This window comes from Pelodiscus sinensis, chromosome 8, assembly GCF_052426305.1.
Source record: "Pelodiscus sinensis isolate ZL-2025 chromosome 8, ASM5242630v1, whole genome shotgun sequence".
Taxonomy (NCBI): Eukaryota; Metazoa; Chordata; order Testudines; family Trionychidae; genus Pelodiscus; species Pelodiscus sinensis.
The window spans coordinates 13448881-13473258 of NC_143059.1; the positions used below are offsets into that span (position 1 = coordinate 13448881).

Here is a 24378-nt window from a genome sequence, read left to right on the forward strand (position 1 = left end):
AATGTAGTACATGTGTTTAGGATATTAAGTTATCTAAACAGAAGAATATTACTGCAACATAAGTGTTTTAAAACATTGTTTTAAAAATACCCATTCACTACTGAGGAATCCACAGGAACTGTATTTAAAGAAGATGAAGACAGCTTTGATCAGCACAGAAAAAAGTCTGCTGAATGAAAGTCTTTCAAGTTCTATCCATGAATGTGATGAATAAATCACCTGATGGACACGCATATTGAGTAGCTGCTGGATCTGGGTCCTTGACAAGTTTAAGTTACACAAGACGCAGGCCTTGTCCACATGAGGACATTTAGGACAGTTAAGGTGAATCAACTAAAAGGTGTTAAGTCAATCAGAACAGTTTAAAGCACACTAACCCCCTACATATAAACACACTCACTCAGGAGTAAAGTGGCCTACATTCCCTATGACTTAATCTGCCCCAGAATTCTGCAAAGTTCTGCTGCCCTCACATTCAACAGGCATTGAGGATGTTCAAGGTCAATCAAAACCATGCAGGTTTGAAATCAATTGAATGGATTCTCAGCTGGTGTAAATCAGTATAACTATTGACTTTGTGATATTCCCTCAGGTTCAGGCAACCAAAAGCTTGCTGGCTCCAATTAATTAAGCACATCTGACATCCCCAGCTCCTCAGTCTCTGAAAAAGGCTTGAACCAAAGGCAGCCATTGGGGATTTCCCCGTGGTATCAGTGTGTTAGTATAATGCTGTTGAAGAAGCAAACAGCATATTGTCAGGTACTGTGGAATCTGAGAACCGTATTTGTAAATAATTCCTAATCCTCTAGATTAGGTGCAATATTGCCGAGAAATAAGAGAATCAAACAGTTTCAAAAGAATGAGTGTTTATTTAAAAAAAAAGAAAGGCTCTCAAATCCATACCAGAAGTGTGGTGTTATTTTCTAGTTATTCTACTGTTCAAAGTTTCATTAATCTAACTGGGGACCAGAAACAATGCCATGCGACCTATTGCACACCATAATTAGTGATAATAAGAGAGCAGAAGTGAGCAATTTGCAAGCAACCCAAAATCTTGTAACTTATTCTTTTGAAATATTTGCTGAATACAGAAAATGATACTGATTTATGAGGAATGCATACATTAAAAAAAATCTCCTGTTCAACCATCTTTAGCATTTACCGGTTAGGCTAGAACCAAGTCTAAAAATGATTGTTTGATTTATTTTCCCTACATAGGATATTATTATATCTGGCTCTTTTTCTTTTTATGAAGAAAAAATAATTTAATTGTATTTTAATGTACATGTATAGTGCTCTGAATGCTACAGGGGAGAGGGCTATAATTTATTTTTAAATTACTTTGTTCTCCTTTAACTTTATATTTATTAAGTTGACTGTAGTAAACAGATGCTCAGTTGTCATAATGCATTTATAATCCTTTCTTGTTTACTCATGTTTATTCTGAGATTAGTCCCAGCGATGTCATTAGTTCTCACTGCAGAGTAAATTAATATAATGTGAATTTGGATGACCAAATCTGGCTCTTACTATTTGATTAGACCTTGCTGGTATTTTTTAATTGACCAGTAAAAGAACAGAATTTAAATCTTAAAAAAAAAAAAAAAAAAAAAAAAATTTTAACTCTAGCATAAATGTGACCCCTTTCACAAAGCAAGACAATTCAAAGTTAGGCTTTACCTAGCCAGTTGCTGAGACCTGTTGACCTACACTTAAAACCAGACCATTTAAATTTAGAACCCCCTACCACGGACTGGTGGCATTTGACAATGGGTATATAGATCCATTCATATACAAGTTACTTTTCTTGATGTAATGAAGCAGTTAACTTCCCTCTTCAAACTGGTGTGCTGTGGTTTGTTTTGTTCTTGCAAGTACGTTTGAGTTGGAGGGTTTATATAAAACTGGAATTTGATGCCTTCGTGCAGCTTGTTAATATTCAAATACCTTTATGTTTTCATTCAATTTTTTGAACTGGTTTATTTCAGAATTGCCTGATATACAACACAAAAGATTTCTGGTCAGTTTAGTAATGCATGTATAGAATATCAACCTTCCATAATTAAATGATCCTAAAACAATCTTCTCTCTATATAAAATCCCAAAGATTTTTGCAATTCCTGCATAGAAAGAGAAAAATAAACATCAAGTATTAAATATTATTTCTATCCATATTTAACATAAGCTTTACTCACCCATAAAACCCACAGATCTCGAAACTGGGAACAATAAAGGTTAGCCGATCTGTAGCGCGAGGCTCTGTCCTTTACAGCTACCAAGCTGTGAGTAAGAATATTTTAGAGCTGTCAGGCAGACAAGCAGCCCACTGCTCTTTCTCTCTGTGTGTGTCTCTTCTTTTTCTATGACCCTGATCTTCAAATGCATCTAATACTCTTTAATTACTTAATCTCCCACCATTGCTTGTTCCCAGTTCTTAGATGTCATTAACAGAAATGGAAACACGATAATAACTGTGCCAGAAGAGGATCTTTAAGGAACTTGAGAATATTTTTTGTTGAATCTGCCCCTATTGACATTTAGGGGAGTGACAATTCAGCTAAATAAGGGCCAAGTTTCCAAAAGAGTCCAAGTCCCATTTGGCACCTTAATGTTCTGGCAGTTGTAAAGAATGCTTGTCACCCAGAAGATACTCGGCGTTGAGCACTCTTGACAATCTGGCCTCTGTATTTAGAGCCATTGTGTGCTGTGTTCTTTCAATAGCCTGGGTCTAAGCGTTTGAACTCAGTTGGTCCTACTTTACTTTTCTTCTTCTTCCTACAAAAAGGTGTACATTTTTTTCAGCATCTTGTCAAAACCTGGAACAGCTCTGTCCAAAGTATATTTTTGTTTGATAGGACATTTTCTGACATTTGCAATTAAAAGAAAAAAAAAAGTTTTTTTTCAACCACCAGTTTTAAAAATTCACCCTTTTCTGCATTTTTAACCAGTTCTACCATATTTTGTGAGCTAAATATGTAGCAGCTGAATAAGTGCAGTGAAATTTGGACAGTTGTAACCACTTATAAACCCAGAGCTGCAGCTTTGTATGCATTCAAGGGAAAAACTCGATGGCTATGTCTACACTGCAGGCTTCTTGCGCAAGAAATGTTTTACACAAGAGTTCTTGTGCAAAAGGTCTTCCACAAGAGTGCATCCACACTGTCGTGCTTTTGTGGAAGAGATGTGCTTTTGCGTAAGAGCATCCATGGCAGTGTGGATGCTGTCTTGCACAAGAAAGCTCTGATAGCCATTTTAGCCATAGGGCTTTCTTGTGCAAGAAACCCCTGTTGCCTTTCTACACTGCCTTCTTGTGGAAGAGCTCTTGCGCAAGAGGGATTCATTCCTTGTGGGGAGAGGAATAACTCTTGCGCAAGAAGCTCTGTTTTCTGATGCTTTACTGTAAATTTACTTGCTCAGGAATGCGTGTGCAGTATAGACGCTCTGCAAGTTTTTGCGCAAGAACACCTCTTCTTGCACAAAATACGTGCAGTGTAGACACAGTCTATGGCTGTTAACACTCGAAAGATTCTACCAGAAAGCAGAGTGCCACCCAGGAGGCACTGAATGTTAGCAATTGTTATAGTAGCACAGTGCTCAATAAAATTTGTTACTGATACTTCAGGCTGGGTGTTCATCACAGAGGTCATGGATTCTGTGGCTTTGTGGGACCTCTGTGACTTCTGCAGTGGTTGGTGTGGCTGATTCCAAAGGCTGTCTAAGCAGCTGCAAGCTCCCCCTTCCTCTCCCCCCCGCCCCGAACACCCATGAAAGCTTATGATACTACGTGTATATATATCTTTTAGTTTCTAAGGTGCTACAGGACCTTTACTATTTTTAAAGTGTTACACACTAACACGACTACCCCCTCTGAGACCAACAAAGGCATAGGAAGTCTAGACTTAAAATCATGTCAGTGGCTGTGCCCTGTTCCAAATGGACCACGAGGGCAAGCTGACTGGTACCTGGATATTTTTACAGTTGCTGTAGGGTGCTTATGAAGTTGTAAATGTGCTGGAAAATACAGGTCCTAAGCTCCATTACATTCAATAGTGGAGAAAGCTGCTTACATATTTATCAGCTTTGTCATGCTAGCAGAGGCAGAAAAACAGCATGTTCCACGGGCATCAATGTACTGGAAAAATGTTTTCAGGCATCCAGAATATTGTAGATACGCCTGACATGTGAAAAGAGACCGGGAACAGTCAGTGCTGCAGATGAGTATGTCACAAAATGCAGAGAGCCTGCTGCATTGTGTAAATGTGGGAGCATGCATAATGAATTGGTACGTAAAGGCCTGGTTCTGGGCATCAAAGGCCTAGGAGATTGGATCTAGGATGTTGATAAAGTCCAAACTAGACTCACCACATGCTGTAAACATGTGCAGAGGTAGTAGGATTTTGGAAGAAGTGCAAGTGAGAGGATAAATACCAGCTTTTAACAGGCAGGCACCATAGACCATATAGCTCAAAGAAGAGAGACAAAATACAAGTGCAACAACAGCACAGAGGCACAATCTACTACAGAGAGCAACAGGTGGGGGTGGTGCAGCATTGAGAATGCTCATGGTATCCAGCCTACTTGGGAGCCTCATCCAATGTGCAGTGCAAATCTTGCCATGGATTTCTGTGAGCACTGGATCAGGTCCTGACAGATCTGTAGAAAGTTAGAATAATTTTTCTTTGGAAAGGGCTGTACACAGCAGAAGCAGCAATATAAAGTATATTCTAGATGGCTGAGGCAAAGCAGATCTGCTGATCTCATCTTCAGTATTACACATGCAGATAGAATGAATACCAATTGGCCAATGGAGATTCATAATACTGCCGAAAGCACTCAAGCAACCAGGTCTGGAAATCCTGTGCCAAATTAACTGTGGTTCTATGTGCAAACTAATCAGCTTCAAAGATTACTGCAAAATAAGACAGCATGGAAAACCATATTTGTAGAACAACTCTTAATATTGCTCTACAGACACACACTGAATCGCACATACTATAAAATAACTATATTACAGTTCCACCTGAAGGCCTCAGAGTGCTAGGAGCTGAACAAACACACCGTGAGAAACAAGCCCTGCCCTTGAAAAGCTTACAACCTAACTTGCCAAGACAGAAAAAGGTTGGGAGATGAAACAGAAGCACAGAGGTAAAGTGAACTGACCATGTGACTGCTAGAAAGATTTATGCAATATAATATAGGGTGATCAATGTGCATTAATGTATGTGGTGTAAAGAATACATTGATAATGTAATTCATAGATATATCACCCTACCATGAACTGGTCAACATGCATTTGGATTTTTCTAAAGGGGGAAAAGCAATGTGTTCTATTATAGGATTATTAAGTAAAACAGCCTGATTTCAGACAAAATTGGATACCTGTTTTGATATGAAAAGGGAAAACTAAGAAATAAAAAGAATGTTACCAAAGGCCTCCTCTGCACTGGGTACTAGCATACAGTAACTCCTCTGCATGTCAGATTTCTTCTCCTTTGAATACCAATGAAAGAATGCACTAATTTGTTCATGACTCTAGTAGATGCAAATATTTGGGGGGTTTAAAGTATTTTAAGACAAGAAACCATCATCAGCTCACTTGCAAAGCATGCTGTTTTCATAACTGAATTTAAAATAAATCTCAGTAAAACAGAAGGGAAAGCGGAGGCATTAGAACAGAAGGTGAGAATGGTAGAGGCTAGAAGCAGGGTTCAGGATCACGCTTTAACAGACTGACTTAAAAGAGAATTTGAATTAAAATGGGATGCTCTAGAAACCAGAGGTGAAATTCTGACCCTGCTGAAGACAGTGGTAAAATTCCCATTGATTTGAGTCAGGGCTAGACTTTCAACTTGGAGCATTTTATAGGACAGATGTGGAGTTCTGGGAAAGATGAGGATTGTGCCTCCCAGAGCTCCACAGGAAAGCAAGTCTAGTGCATTAGCCTTTAGACCATTCACTAATTTACGTATTAATCAATGACTTTCCGCCTGCAGATAGCAATGAGTTTATTCCCCTGAAGCAAGAAGATGAAGAGTCCCGATGAATGTTCGCCATGTGCTTAGAGAGATGCTTTTTCAGAAACAGTCTGTAGAAATGAAAATATCACTATTACTTAAAACTGGAGATGTTTTTCATTTGTCTAAACTCAACAGCACCCACAGTAATATAAGGAACAAACTATGGGCTTGTCTACATGAGAGCCTATCTGGTGTAACTTTAAGTGAGTAATCCCGTTGACTTCAATATGTCAAAGGAATCAGGTCATGCGCCACAGCCAGTCTGGAAGCAGGGTATATTGCAGAGCCAGTCTCTAGGCAACCTTACAAGCAACTCTGGCCTGCAATATGCTGACTGATTGGCTACAGCACCTGACTGGAAGAGTCAGTAGAGAAACTTAGGCATAGCAGTTCAGCAGCTAGTCAAAGCATTTACCCATGGCTATGAATGGTGCCTTTGCCAGCTCATTACGTTTGTTCCCAGAACTTCTCCAGCCTTGTTCAAGTCTTCTCTAGCCCTGCCCCCAATTTGCCACACTACAGGCAGCCTGGTCCTAAGCCTTGCATCCTGACTTTCTCTCTATCCACTGGGCATGACTGCCAATGTCTCAGTCTTTCACAGAAAGAGATAAGGCATGCACTTACTATAAACTGGATTGGAACCTTAGGGCATGTTTACACTAGGAAATTATTTTTAAATGAAATGACTTCTGAAATAACTGTTTTGAAATAAGCATTATTCTTCATGACTAGCAGGAGTTATTTTGAAATAACCAGCTCAGTATTTCGAAATAACAGGCTTAGCAGTGGTGACTCTCTGCTTGTTATTTTGAAATAAGGGGAGTTATTTCAAAATAACTCAGAGACCATCTTCAGAGATCATCTTCAAACAAAATGTCCCATGTGGTAATCAAATGGCTCTGAAAAGTCTCTGTTCATGGATATCTTCTGAGAAAAGTAAGGTCTGATTTATACTTTTTAACCTTTTGTTAACCTGATGGAGAGGAAATTGATTCACCAAAGAAGTATTTGAAATGAAAATAATAACATGACAACTACAGAAACAAGGGAAAAAGCCTTTCTGCCCTCTGATTTAAGAACAGCTATACTGGCTCAGACCAAAGGTCCATTTGGCTTGGTATCCTGTCTTCTGACAGTGTCCTATGCCAGGTGCCCCAGAGGGAATGAACAGAGTAGGCAATCATCAAATGAGCCATCTTCCCTCCTTCTTCCTCCTCACCTCCCAAGATATATTTTCTGTAGGACTGACCCACATGGAAACTTCTTCTTACATTAAAAAGAAATAATAAAAAAGGTAGGCAGGCTCATTGTTTGTCGTTCCAAACGCTTGCTGCTATGGAGCAGTGTCACCTATGGTACGTCTACACTACATGCTTATTTTGAAATAAGCTGTTCTGGAATAGTTATTCCAAAATAGTTTATTTAGAAATAGAGTATCCACACTGCAGGGAAGCCTCAGAATTAGTCCGAGGTAGCCTCCCCTAATGTAGACGTGCTATCTCGATTTAGAGCCCCAGGAGGCACTGACAAGGAATAACTTAGAATGGCCCCAATGAGGCACCATTTCAAAATAGTAGCAGTGGAACGTCTACACACACCTTATTTCAAAATAACTATTTCAGAATAGGCATTATTCCTCATAGAGCTTTACAGATTTCAGAATAAGCCGTTCGTTATTTCAAAATTATTTCGAAATAACAGAATGGCTGTGTAGATGCTCGCATTGTTATTTCAAAATAACGCTCGTTATCTCGAAATAATGGTGCAGTGTAGACAAACCCCTAGTTGGCCCTGTGTTGGCACCAAATTCTATTCCTGCCTCTGTCATGGACCTCTGGTGTGACTTCAAGCAAGTCACTTCATCTCTTTTGTTTTGGTTTCCTCTGAGATCTTTTTTCTTGTCTATTTAGAATAGAAGATATTAGGAGTCTCTGGCTAAGCTTTTATACACTGTTCAGAACCTTTGAGCCTCAGTCTCAATGGTAATATTAGTAAGATTGGAAAACGATTGATTGCCAAATGTCCTTGTTTTCTGATGATTTGTCTTTTCCTCCGTTTCCCTTACTGTAGCCCTTTAACTAACACATTTTTAGTCCTGTTTAGTTTTTGTGTGATTTTAGTCTGTAGGGTCTTGAATATATATAAATACACACACACACACACACACACACACACACACACGAACTGATTTTTATGCTCTTTAGTACAGAAAAATGCCTGGCTACAATGGAAAAGCAGCACGTATCCCTGCCAGTCAGCCTGCTATCTTACTTCCATAACTTAAAAATGAACTATTATCCTCTCTTTTCCTCCCCTCATGGTTTTCTATGAGCGGATAGAGAAATGTATAAGGAGCTTATCTGCAGTTCTAAGATGACAAGCAGAGGCCTAGAGGAGTTGAAGCCTATGGTTTTTGAGGCCAATGAAAAACTCCCTTTCTGAGAAAACCCAGATGAAGACGACTCACCATGCTGCTAAGAAAGAGGTTACTTCTGGAGGGTGGACAAGCGACTATCAGAAACATGTATAATAGCTCATGATCCTAGTTGAATTTAGCTTGTACATGAGGATGTAGTCAGGTGGTAGCTGTGTTATGCTACCGTTTTTCTTTTCCTGCATGAATCATTTTCACAAGGCCCACATGCTAACACATCTCAGAATTGTCAAAACATTATTCTTAGCCTCATTTGATTGGGGCCGCAGGAGTGTTACTGGAGGAGCTCAAAGCAGCTTTCTGAAAGCCATAAGCATCATTAGTCTCAGCATGCTGGCCAAATTCCTATGCCAATACATTGGACTACATTGCCCTTGCTATGGATTTAGACAATTATTCTTTCCTTCCTTAAAATCTTGTTGAACAGTGCTGCTGAGGCAGAATGACTGGTCTAATTCTAGTCCTCACGAGGGTGCATTCTGGCACTAGAGAAAGGGATCACTGAAGTAGAGAGAGGATCATTCACTATTATTAATCTCAGGTGAAATTCCCATTGGCCTCGATAGGGTTTTTGGTCTAAATGCAAAGGCCACACAGCCTGCAAAGTATTTAGGTGATGTGAGCCAGTACTGGGTCCTATCTTATAAATTCTCTAGCTGTTTCTTAAAGCAGCCAAGATTGCACATCTTCAAGCTTATTCCAAGAATATTTACTCTGTGGATTCTATTGGCAGCTGCACACTCCTGCTATCTACTGAATGGACTAAGCGCAGCTCATTTGTATGTCAGATGTCAGGTATTGCTAGCAACCACTGGAGATGCTCCTTTACTTGAAGGAGTAGGGCCCTTTGTCACCACTGCCGCTGACAAGTTTTGAATGCCATAGTCTGCAGCCCACAGATCACTGTGAGATTCTGAAGCTGTTACAGTATTTTATTTATTACTAAGAAACCAAGTGGGAGGCCCCTTTCTACCACTGGTCATAGACTCATACAAGATTAGGGTTGGAAGAGAACTCAGAAGGTCAATTAGTCCAGCCCCATCCTCAAGAAGGACCAACCCCAACTAGGTCATCCCCACCAGGGTTTTGTCAATCTGATACTTAAAAACCTCTTGGGAGTGCTTCACTGCCCTCCTAATGAAATAGTTTTGCCTAAGATCCATCCTAGACCTCCTCCTCTGCATCTTGAGTCCATTGCTCCTTGTTCTGTCATCTGCCACCACTGAGAACAGCCTCGCTCCTTCCTCTTTGGATCCCCGCCCTTCAGGTAGTTGAAGGCTGCTATCAAATCCTCCCTCACTTTTTCTCTTCTTCAGACTACATACGCCCAGTTTGCCTCTGAAGTCCTGAGACCAAGCTCCCTAATAATTTTCCTTGCCATCTTCTGGATTCTCTCCAATTTGTCCACATCCTTTTTATAGAGGGGAGCATCAAAACTGATGCAATACTTAAAGGCTGTGTCTAGACTGGCAAGTTTTTCCGCAAAAAGCAGTTGCTTTTGCAGAAAAACTTGCCAGCTGTCTACACTGGCCGCTTGAATTGCCGCAAGAACACAGATGATCTCATGTAAGAAATCAGTGCTTCTTGTGGAAATACTATGCTGCTTCCGTTCGGGCAAAAGTCCTTTTGCGCAAAAGCTTTTGCACAAAAGGGCCAGTGTAGACAGTTCAGATTTGTTTTGCGCAAAAAAGCTCTGATCACGAAAATGGCGATCGGGGCTTTTTTGCGCAAAAGCGCGTCTAGATTGGCACCGACGCATTTCCGCAAAAAAGTGCTTTTGTGGAAAAGCGTTCATGCCAATCTAGATGCTCTTTTCCACAAATGCTTTTAACGGAAAACTTTTCTGTTAAAAGCATTTGCGGAAAATCATGCCAGTCTAGACGTAGCCAAAATGTGGCCTCACTAGTGCAAAATAGAGAGGAATAATCACTTCCCTAGATCTGCTGGAAATGCTCCTACTGATGCACCCCAATATGCTATTAGCCTTCTTGGCTACAAGGGCACACTGTTGACTCGTATCCAGTTTCACATCCATTGTAATCCCCAGGTCCTTTTCTGCCAAACTGCTACTTAGCTGGTAGGTCCCCAGCCTGTAACAGTGCTTGGGATTCTTCCCTCCCAAGTGCAGGATTCTGCACTTGTCCTTGTTGAATGATCATAGAGGTCCTTCTGGCTTTATGAATTTATGTGCTCCAGCTCCCTAATCATTTTTGTTGCCCTCTGCTGGACTTTCTCCAATGCGTCCACATCCTTTTTATAATGAGGGCCCCAGAACCGGATGCAGTACTCCAGATACAGCCTCACCAGTGCCAAATAAACAGGAATAATCACTTTTCTAGATCTGCTGGCAATGCTCCTTTTAATGCACCCCAATATGCCATTGGCCTTCTTGGCTACAAGGGCACGCTGTTGACTCATATACAGTTTCACATCCATTGCAATCCCTAGGTCCTTTTCTGCCAAACTGCTGCTTAGCCAGTCGGTCATCAGCCTGTAGCAAGGCATAGGATTCTTCCATCTTATGTGCAGGATTTTAAACTTATCTCCTAGCTTCACAGAAAATAAATCTGATGTTGTTCAACAAGGACATCACCTCCTCAATAGTCTCTAAACTCTTGCTACATGAGTGTATGTTTCCCAAAAATGCCCAAAGAGAAACTTCTGGGAGTTTTCCATCTCCCTTCTACTGAGTTTGCTATGGAGGAAATATTTTATAACTGCAGTTAGTAAAAACTCTGAAGGAAATTGGCCAGTCCTGTAAGCAAGGAAAGTACTAGTCTATGGTGTTTACTGTAAAGATCTCTATGTGGTGTGGATATAAAATTCCCAGAACAGATTCTCTTATATATATAGTTTTGTTATTTACTTAATTCAGTAGAAGGACAGTATAACAGGATGGTTTCCCCCTTTATGTGCTGTGGGGAGATGGGGCCACCTCATCCCTGCACCTGGGGTGGATGTTGATTTTAAGAGGAAGGAAACTCAGCAATCGGGATCTGGCTAGAGGGGCAACACAAGGCCGTGAGTAGTCAGAGGAGCATGCAAGACATAAAGGTGTGTGGAAAACTCCGAGTAGGAAGGCCTGGAGATGGCTGGTCAGGAATGAGCAGAGAGCAACCCAAGATGAAAAGGAGTTTGAGAAGAGTGAAAGCTGAGCCAGAGGATGGGTGGAAGAATGCTTGAGTTAGGGGAGAGAAGACAGACCTTTGGGAAGGAGGGGCTGGTCCAGTGTGACACCCTGTCAGACTTTGTTTTCTATTTGTATTTGTATTCCTTGGAGTGGTCAGACATTGGTCAACGACTTGGCTGGGGAACCAAGACACTGCAGAAAAACATCTCTCTAGTGGAAGCTTGTTATGGAGCAACGGAGGCAGGCTGCTGGGTATCGCCATACGGGGGCTGTGAGAAAGTGAATCTCACCACATCTCACTTACCAGATGCCAGGTATCACAGTCAGAGCTGAATGGAGGAGGACATTTCTCTTTTGCAACAACTTTTGCGCTTTTGAAATGTGGTGTTTTGTTTTGCATCGGAATTTAAACCAAAATGTTAATTTTTGTATTGAAATTTGAACTTCTTCAATTGAAAATATACATATTCTGCTATATCCTGGTGTATGGGGCATTGTCATGCTTGATTTAGAGCAACTTTTTATTTTATTTTTTAAATCACAGATCACTCTGAATTAAACAGTGAAGACATTTGAATTGGTCCCTTCTAAAAACATTAGTACTCTAGCAGCCAGACTATAGAGCAGGGCTACTCAATATGTGGCCCGTGGGCTGCATATGGCCCATGACCCATTTGTTTGCAGCCCACGGTTCAGTTTGGGTTTACGTGGGGCTCCACATGTGTCCTGTGGGTGGGATCCTTTGAAAATGGCCTCCACTGGGAGTATGCTACCCAACGGCGAGGCATCTCCCAAGTGGGGTGAGCACTGGAAGACACAAGTGGACAGGCTGGCTTTTCTAGCCCTCAGGGAGGAGGTGCCAGGAGTGCCAGGGCATTGTGGGAAGTGCTGGCTGCTTAGTCTTGTGGGAAGAGCCTGAAATGTGCTGACTGGCTCACACTGGCCACGTTTGGGTTGGGCGCTGCGGCTTAAAGTTTAATCTTTGTTTTCATGCCCGTCAGGGTGAAAGAAGCTATCTGCATATATTTGCATATATATTTGCTGTTCTCGGCATGTGTTGTGAGTATCATTGTGGCCCCTGGGGCTTCCAAAGATGAGTAGCCCTGTTATAGAGTATTTCTCTGGCTCCACCTATGCTCAACAAACTCCTCATCAAAGGCCGTACATCTCCATGAACTGTCCTGGCTTTGACAAAATGTAATTTAATCAAAAATGACCCAACCAGCTCTAATATCACTCCTGCGTAGAGCAGCGTGTACTATGCAGAAAAAAGATCATTCTGCTTCTCACAATTAGTACACTTAGTGCTCAAGGGAAAGGTTTAGAGAAGAACGTCAGATTCAATTGTTTGCAGTAAATCTTATTCATGTTCTAACACAACAAAATCTGGAACATTACAGGCAGTTTATTACAGTGCTACTTGAAATGTTTTAGTGAGGGATTGGTCTGTAGGTAAGTTATTACTTCCATTTTAAAACCTCATGTCTCTGCCCCTCTCCTTCTTTTGTGTGTCCCATTCTTGTTTTCAAATGGAGATCAGCAGCGTTTTTTTGCTACTATGCCTACATTTTGGTGTCATCTCCTGTTCTTCAGCCCTCTACCAATTCAGTAGCTTTCCTGCTTTGTTTTTATTGTATGTTGCATCATTCACCTTTGACTGGTAATACTGAGGGCCAAGGGGCTAATGTAATGAATGCCCGTTTGAAATAAATTGAGAATCCCATTGATGTCAGCGGCTTTTAGATTAGGACTCAATTGCTGGCTGGCTGCCACTCACAAGAGGAAAAACAGGTGGAGTTTGCAGCTCAGCAAAGGGCTTAGTTAGGACTGCAGTCCTGATAAAAGAAGGCCCCACACAGATGGTATGTGAGGGGTCAAACTGACCTATAAAGGAGTTTCTTAAGCTTAGATGCCCCAAGGTTGAACACTCCTTGTGAGATTCCTAAAGGGCTGTGCAATGTGTTCCATAGCCAGAAGAAAAGTTTATTATTCCCACCATATTTGATGCACCTTGGACTCAATTTGAAAAGCCATAATGCTGTAGAAAAGTTACCTGCTTCCCCTTCCTCTCCCCGATGCAGTGCAGATGCAGGTCACTGTCACTCTGAGGTTTGCCAATGCTCAGTAGTAGCTCTCTTATGGGTCCATCCTTCGATTTCTGTAGACTCAATGAGGACTAACATCTTTGCACCTTGTTCCTTGGCAAACACATTTGCTTTATCAGTGTGAAGCCTGCAAGTAGAGATTAGTTTTCTAGTAAGCAATGCTTTAACACGGTTTGTTCAAGAGCCCCCTTCTCCTTGGCTGTTTGTGTGGCAGAGGATGAAGCGAGATATTAATTTTGAGTCTTATGTGCTGAGGTAAAGAACACTCAGTTTTCATGCCAAGCTGACTGAGCAAATGGCAGATCTCATTAAAGATTTTCAACTCAAATCGTAACTGTACTCTCCTGTTGTATTATTAATGAGTCATGGGCATGCATTGACAGATGAAAATATCAAATTACATTAGCACAGCTGCCCTTATTTATACACAGAATACGCAGATGCATAGGGCACCTAAAAATTTGGGGCACTACTGGGTCTTAATGTCTCCACACCTACCTCTTTCTATCCCTGGTCTGTGGCTCTGCTTCCTCCCAAAAGGATATAATTAACTTAAAGGTCCAAAAGAGCCAGACCCATTAGCAAAACATGGAACCTATGAAAGTGCTATTCAAGTGGTAATGAAACCATTTAACAGGCATTGGGCAATCCCAGGTCTGTACTGTCAGCTTTTGAATTTACTGTGCTAGTTGACAGGATCGTAGTTTAAAATTTGGTTTAAAAATATTTCATTCGTGTGTTACTGAAGATTATAAAATTACATCTCTAAAATATAATCATCTCCCCTGGCTGCCATTGGGTCATCGATTTAATAGCACTATGTATGGCCCCATAAATCCTTAGAGATGACCCTGAATATTAGTCAAGACTAAGACAAAGATACAAAAGCCTCAGGGTATGTCTAAACTACCCCCCTAGTTCGAATTAGGGGGGTAATGTATGCATACCGAACTTGCTAATGAAGCCCGGAATTTGAATTTCCCGGGCTTCATTAGCATAAAGCCGGCTCCGCCATTTTTAAAAGCCGGCTTGTTTGAACCCCGTGTCGCGCGGCTACACGCGGCACGGGCTAGATAGTTCGAACTATGTAGCCATTCCGATCTATCTGTACACCTCGTTCCACGGAACTATCTAGCCCGTGCTGCGTGTAGCCGCGTGGCACGGGGTTCGAACAAGCCGGCTTTTAAAAATGGTGGAGCCGGCTTTATGCTAATGAAGCCCGGGAAATTCAAATCCCGGGGTTCATTAGCAAGTTCGGTATGCATACATTACCCCCCTAGTTCGAACTAGGGGGGTAGTGTAGACATACCCTCAGAGACCAGGGCCCTCATCCCTAAAAGTATTTAAATGCCTAACTCCCATGTTGGGTGCATAAAAGATGTATGTACTTAATTGTGGGATTTAGGTACGTAAATACTTTTAAGTATCTAAGTTTGTGTGTGCAGTAAGGGAATTATAGATAATCTTCTGAAGTCATGCATGCTCACTCTTTCCCTGAGAAGGCATGCCCTCCTTCTTCTCATCAGGCAGTGCCAGTGCTAGGATCAGAGGCTGCTCATGTGCATCTCGGCCCACAGCCACGGCCTCCCTGGAGCCCAGGGAGTAAAGCATTAAGAGTAGTTAGTCTCCCTTTCATTGTAAGCATTCCCAGTCTCAGTCACATGCTGGTAGCATGTCAAAGTGCTTGTTGAATTGGGATAGATTCTTATGTTTTATTTTTAAACACAAAATCCAGTACTGAAATTTCTCCCCCAGTTTTTCTAATTTGTCCATTTTCTTAAATTCAGAACTGTGTTTTTTTTTTTAAAGAGGACTACTTATAAATTCTCTCAATTTTCCTGTTGTTTATTTTCTCAGCCAATAGTCTGTCTAATTTCTGTTCTACATTGAGTATGACTGTGGTGTCTCGCCTCAGTAATACAAACATAATTCAACTTAATGTGCAATAGATTTTCTTTTCAGAAAATAGGAAGTTACGTAGCCTTTTTGGAACAGTGGAACAATAACCAAATAAATATGGTGCTATGAATATTTGTGTGGACTTAACAGGGAAAGAAACAAAAAAAGGGGGGAAAAGAAGATAAAATGATTTATTTACGTTTAGGGCTAGAGCTAGGTGAGTCAGGCTTAGTGAAGATTGGAGTGATTGAAGAAGGAGACAAAGGTCACTTAGGGTGTGTCTAGACTACAGGATTTTGTCGACAAAAATGGACTTTTGTCGACAAAACTATATCTATATAGTAAAACTATAACTATAACATAACATCGACAAAACTCAGCAGTTTTGTTGACGTATGTAAACCTCATTCTATGAGGAATAACTCCTTTGTCAATGCAGTTCTGTCAACAAAAGTTATGTTTGACATAAAAGGCCTCCAGGAAGAACCCCTGGTGGACACTCCTGCCACAGCTTGCAACTCTATTGTTCCTGCCTGTAGCCATCTTTAAAAGGCACAGGCACCCAGGAGCAGCAAGTGAGCTCCACAGCAGACCAGGACTGTGCTGCTAAGTTCTGGGTGAGCCATGTCATGGGGACAAGCCCCGCAAGACCCCTCTGGCCCTTCCAGGGAATCATCCCCCCGGGAACCCCGGGGCACTAAGCGCCAGGCACCCTCCTGGTCAGGGCCAGAGATAAAAGCCCTCCTGGGCCTCTGGGCTGAGGAGGACTCCCTCCAGGCCATGCACTCCACAAAGAGGAGGAATGCAGACACCTTTGCCCGAATGGCAGAAGAGTTCGCCAAACAAGACCACTATCCCCGCACACTGGAGCATCTGCACATCCCCGACTGCCAGGTTTCTCTCTGGGAAGAATGCCCCAGCCTGCAGCCTGCGGTACAGGTAGGAGTTCCTGAACACACGGGCATAGTGTTCCCAGCCTGACCACCCGACACAAAACATCAGTGAACTGTCCCGTGGTCGACCAGAGCCTGCAGTACCATAGAGAAGTAGCCCTTCCTATTGATGTACTGTGCTGCTCGATGGAGCGGGGCACGGATGGGGATGTGGGTCCTGTCCAGTGCTCCACCGCAGTTTGGGAACCCCAGCCCTGCAAATCCGGCCAGGATGGTCTGCAGGTCTCCGAGGTGGAAGGTGCTGTGGAGCAGCTCCGCATTGATGGCCGTCACCACCAGCAGAATGGAATGAGTGACTTACCTCCATCAAGACGGCCCCGATGGTAAACTTCCCCACACCAAACTGATGCCCCACAGAGCGGTAGCTGTTTGGGGTGGCCAGCTTCCAGAGCACAATGGCGATGCGCTTCTCCAGGGGGATGGCAGGCCACAAGTGGGTGTCCTGGTGTTGCAGGGCAGGGGCGTGCCAGGTACAGAACTCCCGGAAGGTGGCCTTCTGCATCCGGAAGTTTCTGAGCCACTGATCATCGTCCCACTGCTGCAGCACTAGCCGGTCCCACCAGTCTGAACTGGTGTCCAGCCTCCAAACCCGCCTCTCCAGGAAAAAGTTGGGGGGCAAGGGCAGCAGGGTTGCAGCCTGAGCAAGGGGCTCAAAGCTGGGATCAGAATCCAGCTCTGTTGCCAAGCAGAGCTTCCAGCAGCACGGTGTGGGGCCATTGCCTGCCCAGGGGCAGCTCAGGCTCCATGCCCAAAAAAGCCAAAATAACACACAAACAAAAGAAACAAACAAACACAAGAACAAAAATACAAACAAACAAGAAAACAAAAAAGTCAAAACCCAAGCAAACAAACAAACACAGAAGCAAACATACAAACAGACAAACCAGATAATACACAGCTGTGGTGTCCGACAAAGCAAGGCACCCAAAGCCAGGAAAACTGCAGCAGCTTTGCTTTCCCTGTAAAGGTTGGCAAGCTAGAAGCAGGAGCAGAGGAATGGCAGATTCTGTTGACAAAACTTATGTCGACGTAAGCCTGTAGCCTAGACATACCCTAAATGTTTCTTTTCTGGCTTCTCAGTCCTGGGGTTTACTTGGTTCAGTTCTGACTCCAGCATAACTCAGAGAAATATCAAGGCTATTTCTACACTATATATTTTGTCCGAAGAGGCAATGCAAATGAAGTGCTTCATTTGCATAATCTATTTCGATCCATTTTTGTGCAGGAGATTTTTGTGCAAAAACATGCATTGTGGATGGGTCTGTTTTGTGCAAAACCCCCCTTTTTGTGCAAGATCCTTATGCTTCTTTCTTTGCATAAAAAAGGGGTTTCGCGCAAAACAGACACATCCACACCGCATGTCCTTGCGCAAAAACCTCTTTCACAAAAACGGATCAGAATAGATTATGCAAATGAAGTGAGAAAAAATGCTAATCAGCACTTCATTTGCATTGTCTCTTCTGACAAAACACGTAGTATAGTCATAGCCCAAGGTTGCTGTAAACTTCATGCCTAGCTGCTTTGGGCCCCAACACTGATGTGCTACCCAGAGTTCAATGGAGACTTCAGACATAATCTATTTTCTCCATCCAGGCCTCCTGTGTTGGGGAGGGCTACTCTGGCAGTGTAGGGCTTTCTCATTGGCTGCATGTCACTCAAGAATTCCTCCTCTGTAGTGGAAGAATCCTCAGGTTTAGGAGCTTAGGATCTATCTATTGATCTATTTTTTCCCCCTGGAGCATAAAATGTACAGCCCTGATCTCACAATGACTTAAATTCATGCTTAGCTTTAGGTAGCATGAGTAATCCCATTGACTTGAATTGTGTCATGCAGAATGCATACAGTTAAGCACATGCCTAAATCTTTGCCGGACTGAGACCTGAGCTTCTCTACTTTCAGCAGGACTGACAAAGAAAGAAATCACTGAAGATTTTAAATCTGCCAGCAAATCCAATAAATCTAAGCGAGGGATGAAAAGCTGCTTGGTTTTCATTTCTGTAACAGTCATTATAGTTATAAGCATTATTATTATATATGATCAAAGTACAGATTAAATAAAATTACTAGATTCAGGCCATTGCATTATCCCAATGTTTTCTGGTAGTTATATGCAAGTGCTGGTTTCTGCATTCTGTTCTGTGACATATCCATTTGGAAACAGTCTCTCACTCCCTGGGAAATTTATATGACAGATCCATGGATATTAAGGTCACAAGGGACCATGAGATCATCTCTTCAAACCTTGAGCACAATGGAGGCCATTGGGACACTGAAAGTCTCCAGGGGCCCCTGGACAAGGTGAGCACCCCTGCAGCTCTCAATGCCACTTGGACTGTGCCATGCGGTGCTCCCTGTGGCAATTTAAGGGGTCCGTGGCTCCTTTGAATCACTGGGCCCTTAGGCAACTGCCCCCTTTGCCCCTTTCCCTGTTGGTGAGCCTGGATGCCATTAAACGTCACCACGTTACCTTGCAACACTAGCGTATGAAGCTGGATGTACTAAATTCGCCATCATGCTTGTTTCCATAGAAGAGAACTAAGTGGCTTTACAGGAGTTATTGCAACTTCAAGTCTATGGCGACATTACGAACGTTTTCTGGAAGAGGAAATGCAAATGGAGCACTCAATTGCATATCTCACACGCTCGTTTGCATATTCTCTTCCGATCCTTTTTGCAGAAGAGGTTTTTGTGCAAAAAAGCGCTGTGTAGACGGTGCCTTTTTATAAAAAAAAAAAAAAACTCCCCCCTTTTGCGCAAGATCCCTTCTTCCTCAAAAATTACATTTGGGGACTTACATTTCAGTTTTAATTTTGTCTTCACAGCACTGATGCGTCTGTTTTCCACAACCAACTTACAGAACTATAACTTTTCACGTTCTAGTCTTCACAGCAGATAGTTGTGACATCCCAGGATAAGGATAGGGGCGGAGAGTAAGCAACAGGAAAATGTGGGGGCTAAATTATCCCCTTCAACCTACAAAGAGTTATGCACGTGGTTAGTCTCATTGACTTCGGTGGAATTCACATATTCCAAGGCCACAAAGAACCACTGTGATCATCTATTCCAAGTTCCTGTACAACACAGGCTATAGAACTTTCTCAAAATAATCTCTAGCACATAGTTTAGAAAAAATCTAGTCTTGGTTTAAAAATTGCTGGTGATGGATAATCCACTATAACCCTTTATAAATTGTTACTTTACACCTCATTTCCACTCTAAATCCTGCTTTCCAAGTGTAGGAGCCAGCTCCATCCCTGGCTTGAACCCACCACTCTCTGCTCGCCAGGCAAATGCACTGTCCACTCCAGAACCCACCTCACCTCCCTGCCTTCAGAGGTTCCTGTATCTTGCGCTCCTAGGCTACGTCTACACTATGAGTTTTCTCCGCAAAGAAATGCTAATGAGGGACTCATTTGCATGTCACAATCTCATTTGCATATTTTCTGCCAATCTGTGTTTTCACTAGGGTTTTTGTGAATAAACAAGCAGTGTGGATGTTTTCTTTTTGCGCAAAATCCCCTTTCCCGCAAGATCCTTATGCCCCAAAAAAGGTTTACCCAATATATATATATATATTGGGGTTTAGAATGGGTGTCATACGAAGAAAGATTAAAAAGATTGTGACTTTTCAGCTTAGAATAGAGTCATTTAAGAGGGGCTATGATAGAAGTCTATAAAATCATGCTTGGTGTGGGAAAAGTGAATAAGGAAAAGTTATTGTTCTCATAAGAACTAGGGCTCTCCAAATGAAATTAATAGGTAGCAGGTTTAAAACAAACAAAAGGAAGTTTTTTTTCATGCAGCACAGAGTCAACCTGTGGAACTCATTGCCAGAGGATGTTGTGAAGACCAGAAATTTAACAGGGTTCAAAAAAGAACTAGATAAATTCATGGAGGTTAGGTCCATCAATGGCTATTAGCCAGGACAGGTAGGAATGGTATCCCTAGCCTCTATTTGTCAGAGGCTGGAAATATTTGACAGGAGAGGGATTACTTGATGATTACCTGTTCTGTTCACTCCCTTTGAGGCATCTGGAACTGATCACTGTTGGAAGTCAGGATACTGGGCTAGATGGACCTTTGGCCTGACTGTAGCCAGACAGGAACCCCCACTGTAACACACATGTTTGCTTGCCTGGAGCATATAGGTCACACAGAGCCTTAAAAGCCTTGAACAGAAGGCCCAGGCTGCTGTGACCATGAATGGCTGTAAACAGAGATATGCCAATTGCTGACCAAGAGGCTGCCGAGGAGTTCCCTTGACTAAAACCCATATTGATACGAACACACAGTCGTCCGAGGGGGGAGGAATCTCTCACCCCGTAAAAAAAAAAGTCTAGTACTCACAATTTAGTTATCTATCTTGCAAGTGTAAATTAACTTGAAACTTGCTTGTAAGAACTGGCGCCACAAAACAGACCAGTACAATTTGGCCTCTTAGATAAGAAAGAGGATACTGGCCCCCAGGGGTATAAAGATGGGTCCAGCAGTGCATTTACTCTGAGTGTCAATCTACCATCTATCTGCTGGTAGGGTTAGGTATTTGACCTCCCGAGGTTCCATGGGGACGCCCACCTCGTATTCGTCTTTCCTAGGAATTGAGGGACCAGCCCTGGCTTGACCTGCTGGAGACGAGAGGCACAGCAGGGGGTAAAAATTGTACCTGGATGTGGTCCTTTGTCTTAAGTGTACACACAGACTTAGAGCTCTTTAAAGATTAAGCTATCACTTGGTACCATTATTTCTATTTTCTATCTTTATTTTCTTTGTAACCATTTTTAAGATCTATATTTGCTAGCAGTTAAGAAATAGAGCAATAGCCATTATAACCATATGCTTTTATAAGTCTTTTTAATAAACCTGTAACTGTTTAAGCTTTAACCTGACTCCTTCAGTTGCTGTAACAGAACCAAGCACAATTTAAAAGAACTTCAGCCGGTCATAAGGGACAGGTATAGGAAGAGCTTGGGTGTTTGGATCGTGTCACTCCCAGGTGACAGATCCGTTAGGGCGTCTCTCAGTCTTCTCTAGACTGCCCGCTGCGAAGGGATCCTGTATCCTAGCAGCTAAAATCTGAGGTGTAATAAGCTCTTCCTATAAACAGGGGCGTCTGTCAGCCTGTTGGCCGCCCTCTGCGACGGGACCCCAGTCCTAGCAGTAAAGTCATGGATGTTAAACCTTTTCTCAGCACACACACACACTGCCCTGACCATCATCTGACACTGACGCAGTATGGCTGTTCTTATGTCTTATGATTTTAGTTACCTGGAAGTCCACTTATCATGGGTGTGGCCAAGTTTCCTATGGCCCCATAATGTTTGTTTATAGCCACTAGTCTTGACTCTCAGTGTTCTGTACTGTTATTTAGCTCTATTTTCCCCCCAAATGTCTTCTAAGAGCAAACAGTAAAAGTGTTGGTAATGCTGCTAGACAATATTGACCTTCTGTGATTCGGCAAATTATCTGGATTGATATTGGTCAGGTCCTGAGGATGGCATACTAAAGAGGTTCAACCTATAGAAGCACTCGATAAACGTTATTAAAGCTAATGTTAAAAATTTGCATAATACACAGATTAAGAAAAGAATGCATATCTGGATATAATACTTAAAAATTGTCCACAAATACAATTTTTTGTTTTAAAACTCAAGGATACATGGAATACACAATCAGCAGTAACACAAATTTAGGAGAGTAAATTTAATAATACAGTTTAGATACTAGCACCCTATTCTTTGGGTATATTACTCATGAAAAGTTATAATTAAATAAGTTGAGTGTGGAAAACAGATAAAACAGTGAGTGAAGATTGACCTGCAGTAGTTAAGAATCTAGGGCAGGTTGTTAGAAAATACAGTCCATCAAAAAAGTATTTGAATTACTTTCCCAACTGTATTTCTCATTGGCACTACAGCTTCTCCCTTCTAGTACTGCCAATGTCCTGTAATGTTTTCTAAGTAGATGTTATGTGCCCATAGTTTACCCTCCTCAAGGAGTACAAGAACATCAGCCTCAAAGGATGGGCAGTGTAGGCTGCATTGGAAAAGTTTTCCAATAATAAACAGAGTCTACATTCATGGACCGGCTGTTCCCACCAAATTATATTGTCAGATCCCGGGAGACATTGTGTATGCTTGTTTTCAGCTTCTGGAACCATACCCGATCTCAGAGTGCCTGGCAGAAGAAGGTTCAATTACACTGTCAGCAGGTGGTTGGATGTGCATTTGGCAGCTAGCACTGTTTACGGACACATTTCGATTCCTGTGTTATCAGCACTGTCTCCATTATTGTGGCTTAATGTGCTCTTCATTAACTCAGTGAGGCCAAAGGTGAGCCATTTGCCCCCGAATACAGCTACAACGGTAATGAATCCCCAAACTGCCCCAGGCAACAGAACTCAGGAATGTTCTGTGCTCTGTCGCTATGGCACCCGCATGGACCAATGGAAGAGGGAGAGTAGAAAATTATGGAATGTTTTTGTATAGTAATGTTTCCAGTACATGAGGTAGTCATGACACTCCATGTAGTGATTGATTTGATTTAGTGCTGTATATTCAATGAGCCAAGCAATAGTGTTCTTGTGGCCAAGTTCAGCTCACGGAGCCTGCTGCTGAGTTTGGTTAGCGAATATTCCTCAATGATGTGTATCAGGGTTTGATCTGCACCACAGCTGGGATTGTGTCTCACCCCCCAGCAGAGCTGGATGTCTGCAGAGTGGCCTTGCCCACTCCTCCATTGATTAAGAAAGGCTCACTGATAATGTGGCAGGTCAAAGCCGGGGGGAGGGGGAGGAGGGAAGCTGGAAGCGATTGGTGATTGGTGTCAAGCAACAGTCTTCCTGGCACAGGGACTCTGCTTTTGTGTCTTGGAGTGGCAGCTTTGACCACAGTGGGTGTTGTGATGAAAGATGTGTAACTGATGGGCTAAAAAGGTCCTTGAACAAAGGCAAACCTGTGTTGGCATATATCTTTGTAAGCAGCTGGCCAGCTGCAGTCTCCCTCCTGACAGAAGGGGGAGCAACGTGGCTCAGAACTGGAAGGCATGGAAGATGAGTCGCTTAGAGAGTTCCCGTGGAGCTGCGTTGCATAGCAACAGATTTGGTGTTTGCTGATTGGCTCCATACTGGCGCACAGTATTCGGGTATTGGGTTTGAGACAACAAGGACTGAGTTCCTTGAGGGTTCGCTGAGAAGATTGTTGTGTGTCTTGACCTTCATTGCTGTCTTACTTCGGTGGCTTTTATATGTCAGCATTTGGTCAAGGACCACATCTAAGGCCTTGTGTACACTTGCTGGGAGATCAGCGCTATGGGGATTAATCTTCCAGGGCTTGATTTAGTGGGTCTAGCAAAGACCTGCTAACTTGACCACTGATCGCATGTACACCCATTGACTCTGGCAGGATCAAGAAGAGTAAGGGGAGTTGCCGGGAGAGTTTCTCCCATTGACAGCCTGCAGTGAAGACGCTGCAGTAATTTGATCTAAGGTATGTCGACTCCAGCTATGCTATTCACATAGTTGGAGTTGTGTTCCTTAATTTGACATTGTCCCCAAGTGTAGACCTGACCAAAGTAAAGTGGGTGTGCTTCAGCCTCTGAAAGTGTACTGTCACACTATGCAGTGAATGCAGGGCCTTGGTCGTTATGAATTTTCTTGATGGATGAGAGGAGAGGTGGTACATTCCCATTGTACATTCTACACAGATGTATTGAGAGATTGGCTTTGGACACAACTGCTCTGTTGCGCCTTGTCACGTGCTTATGACATGAAATACATATTGTTTGATATGATGTAGTGTTAGCAATCAAAGGCGACATGAGGGAGCACAAGGTGACATGAGG

General features: G+C 42.5%; 1 long non-coding RNA gene across 1 annotated transcript; it reads right to left on the reverse strand.

Moving 5' to 3' along the window:
- Positions 1-1647: 1647 nt before the first annotated feature.
- Positions 1648-22909, reverse strand: LOC142830486 (uncharacterized). The gene is made up of 3 exons (XR_012905780.2): positions 22699-22909; positions 13635-13813; positions 1648-2120 (listed from the first exon to the last, which is right to left on the reverse strand). It is a non-coding gene; the product is annotated as an uncharacterized LOC142830486 (long non-coding RNA).
- Between the last annotated feature and the right edge of the window lie 1469 nt (positions 22910-24378).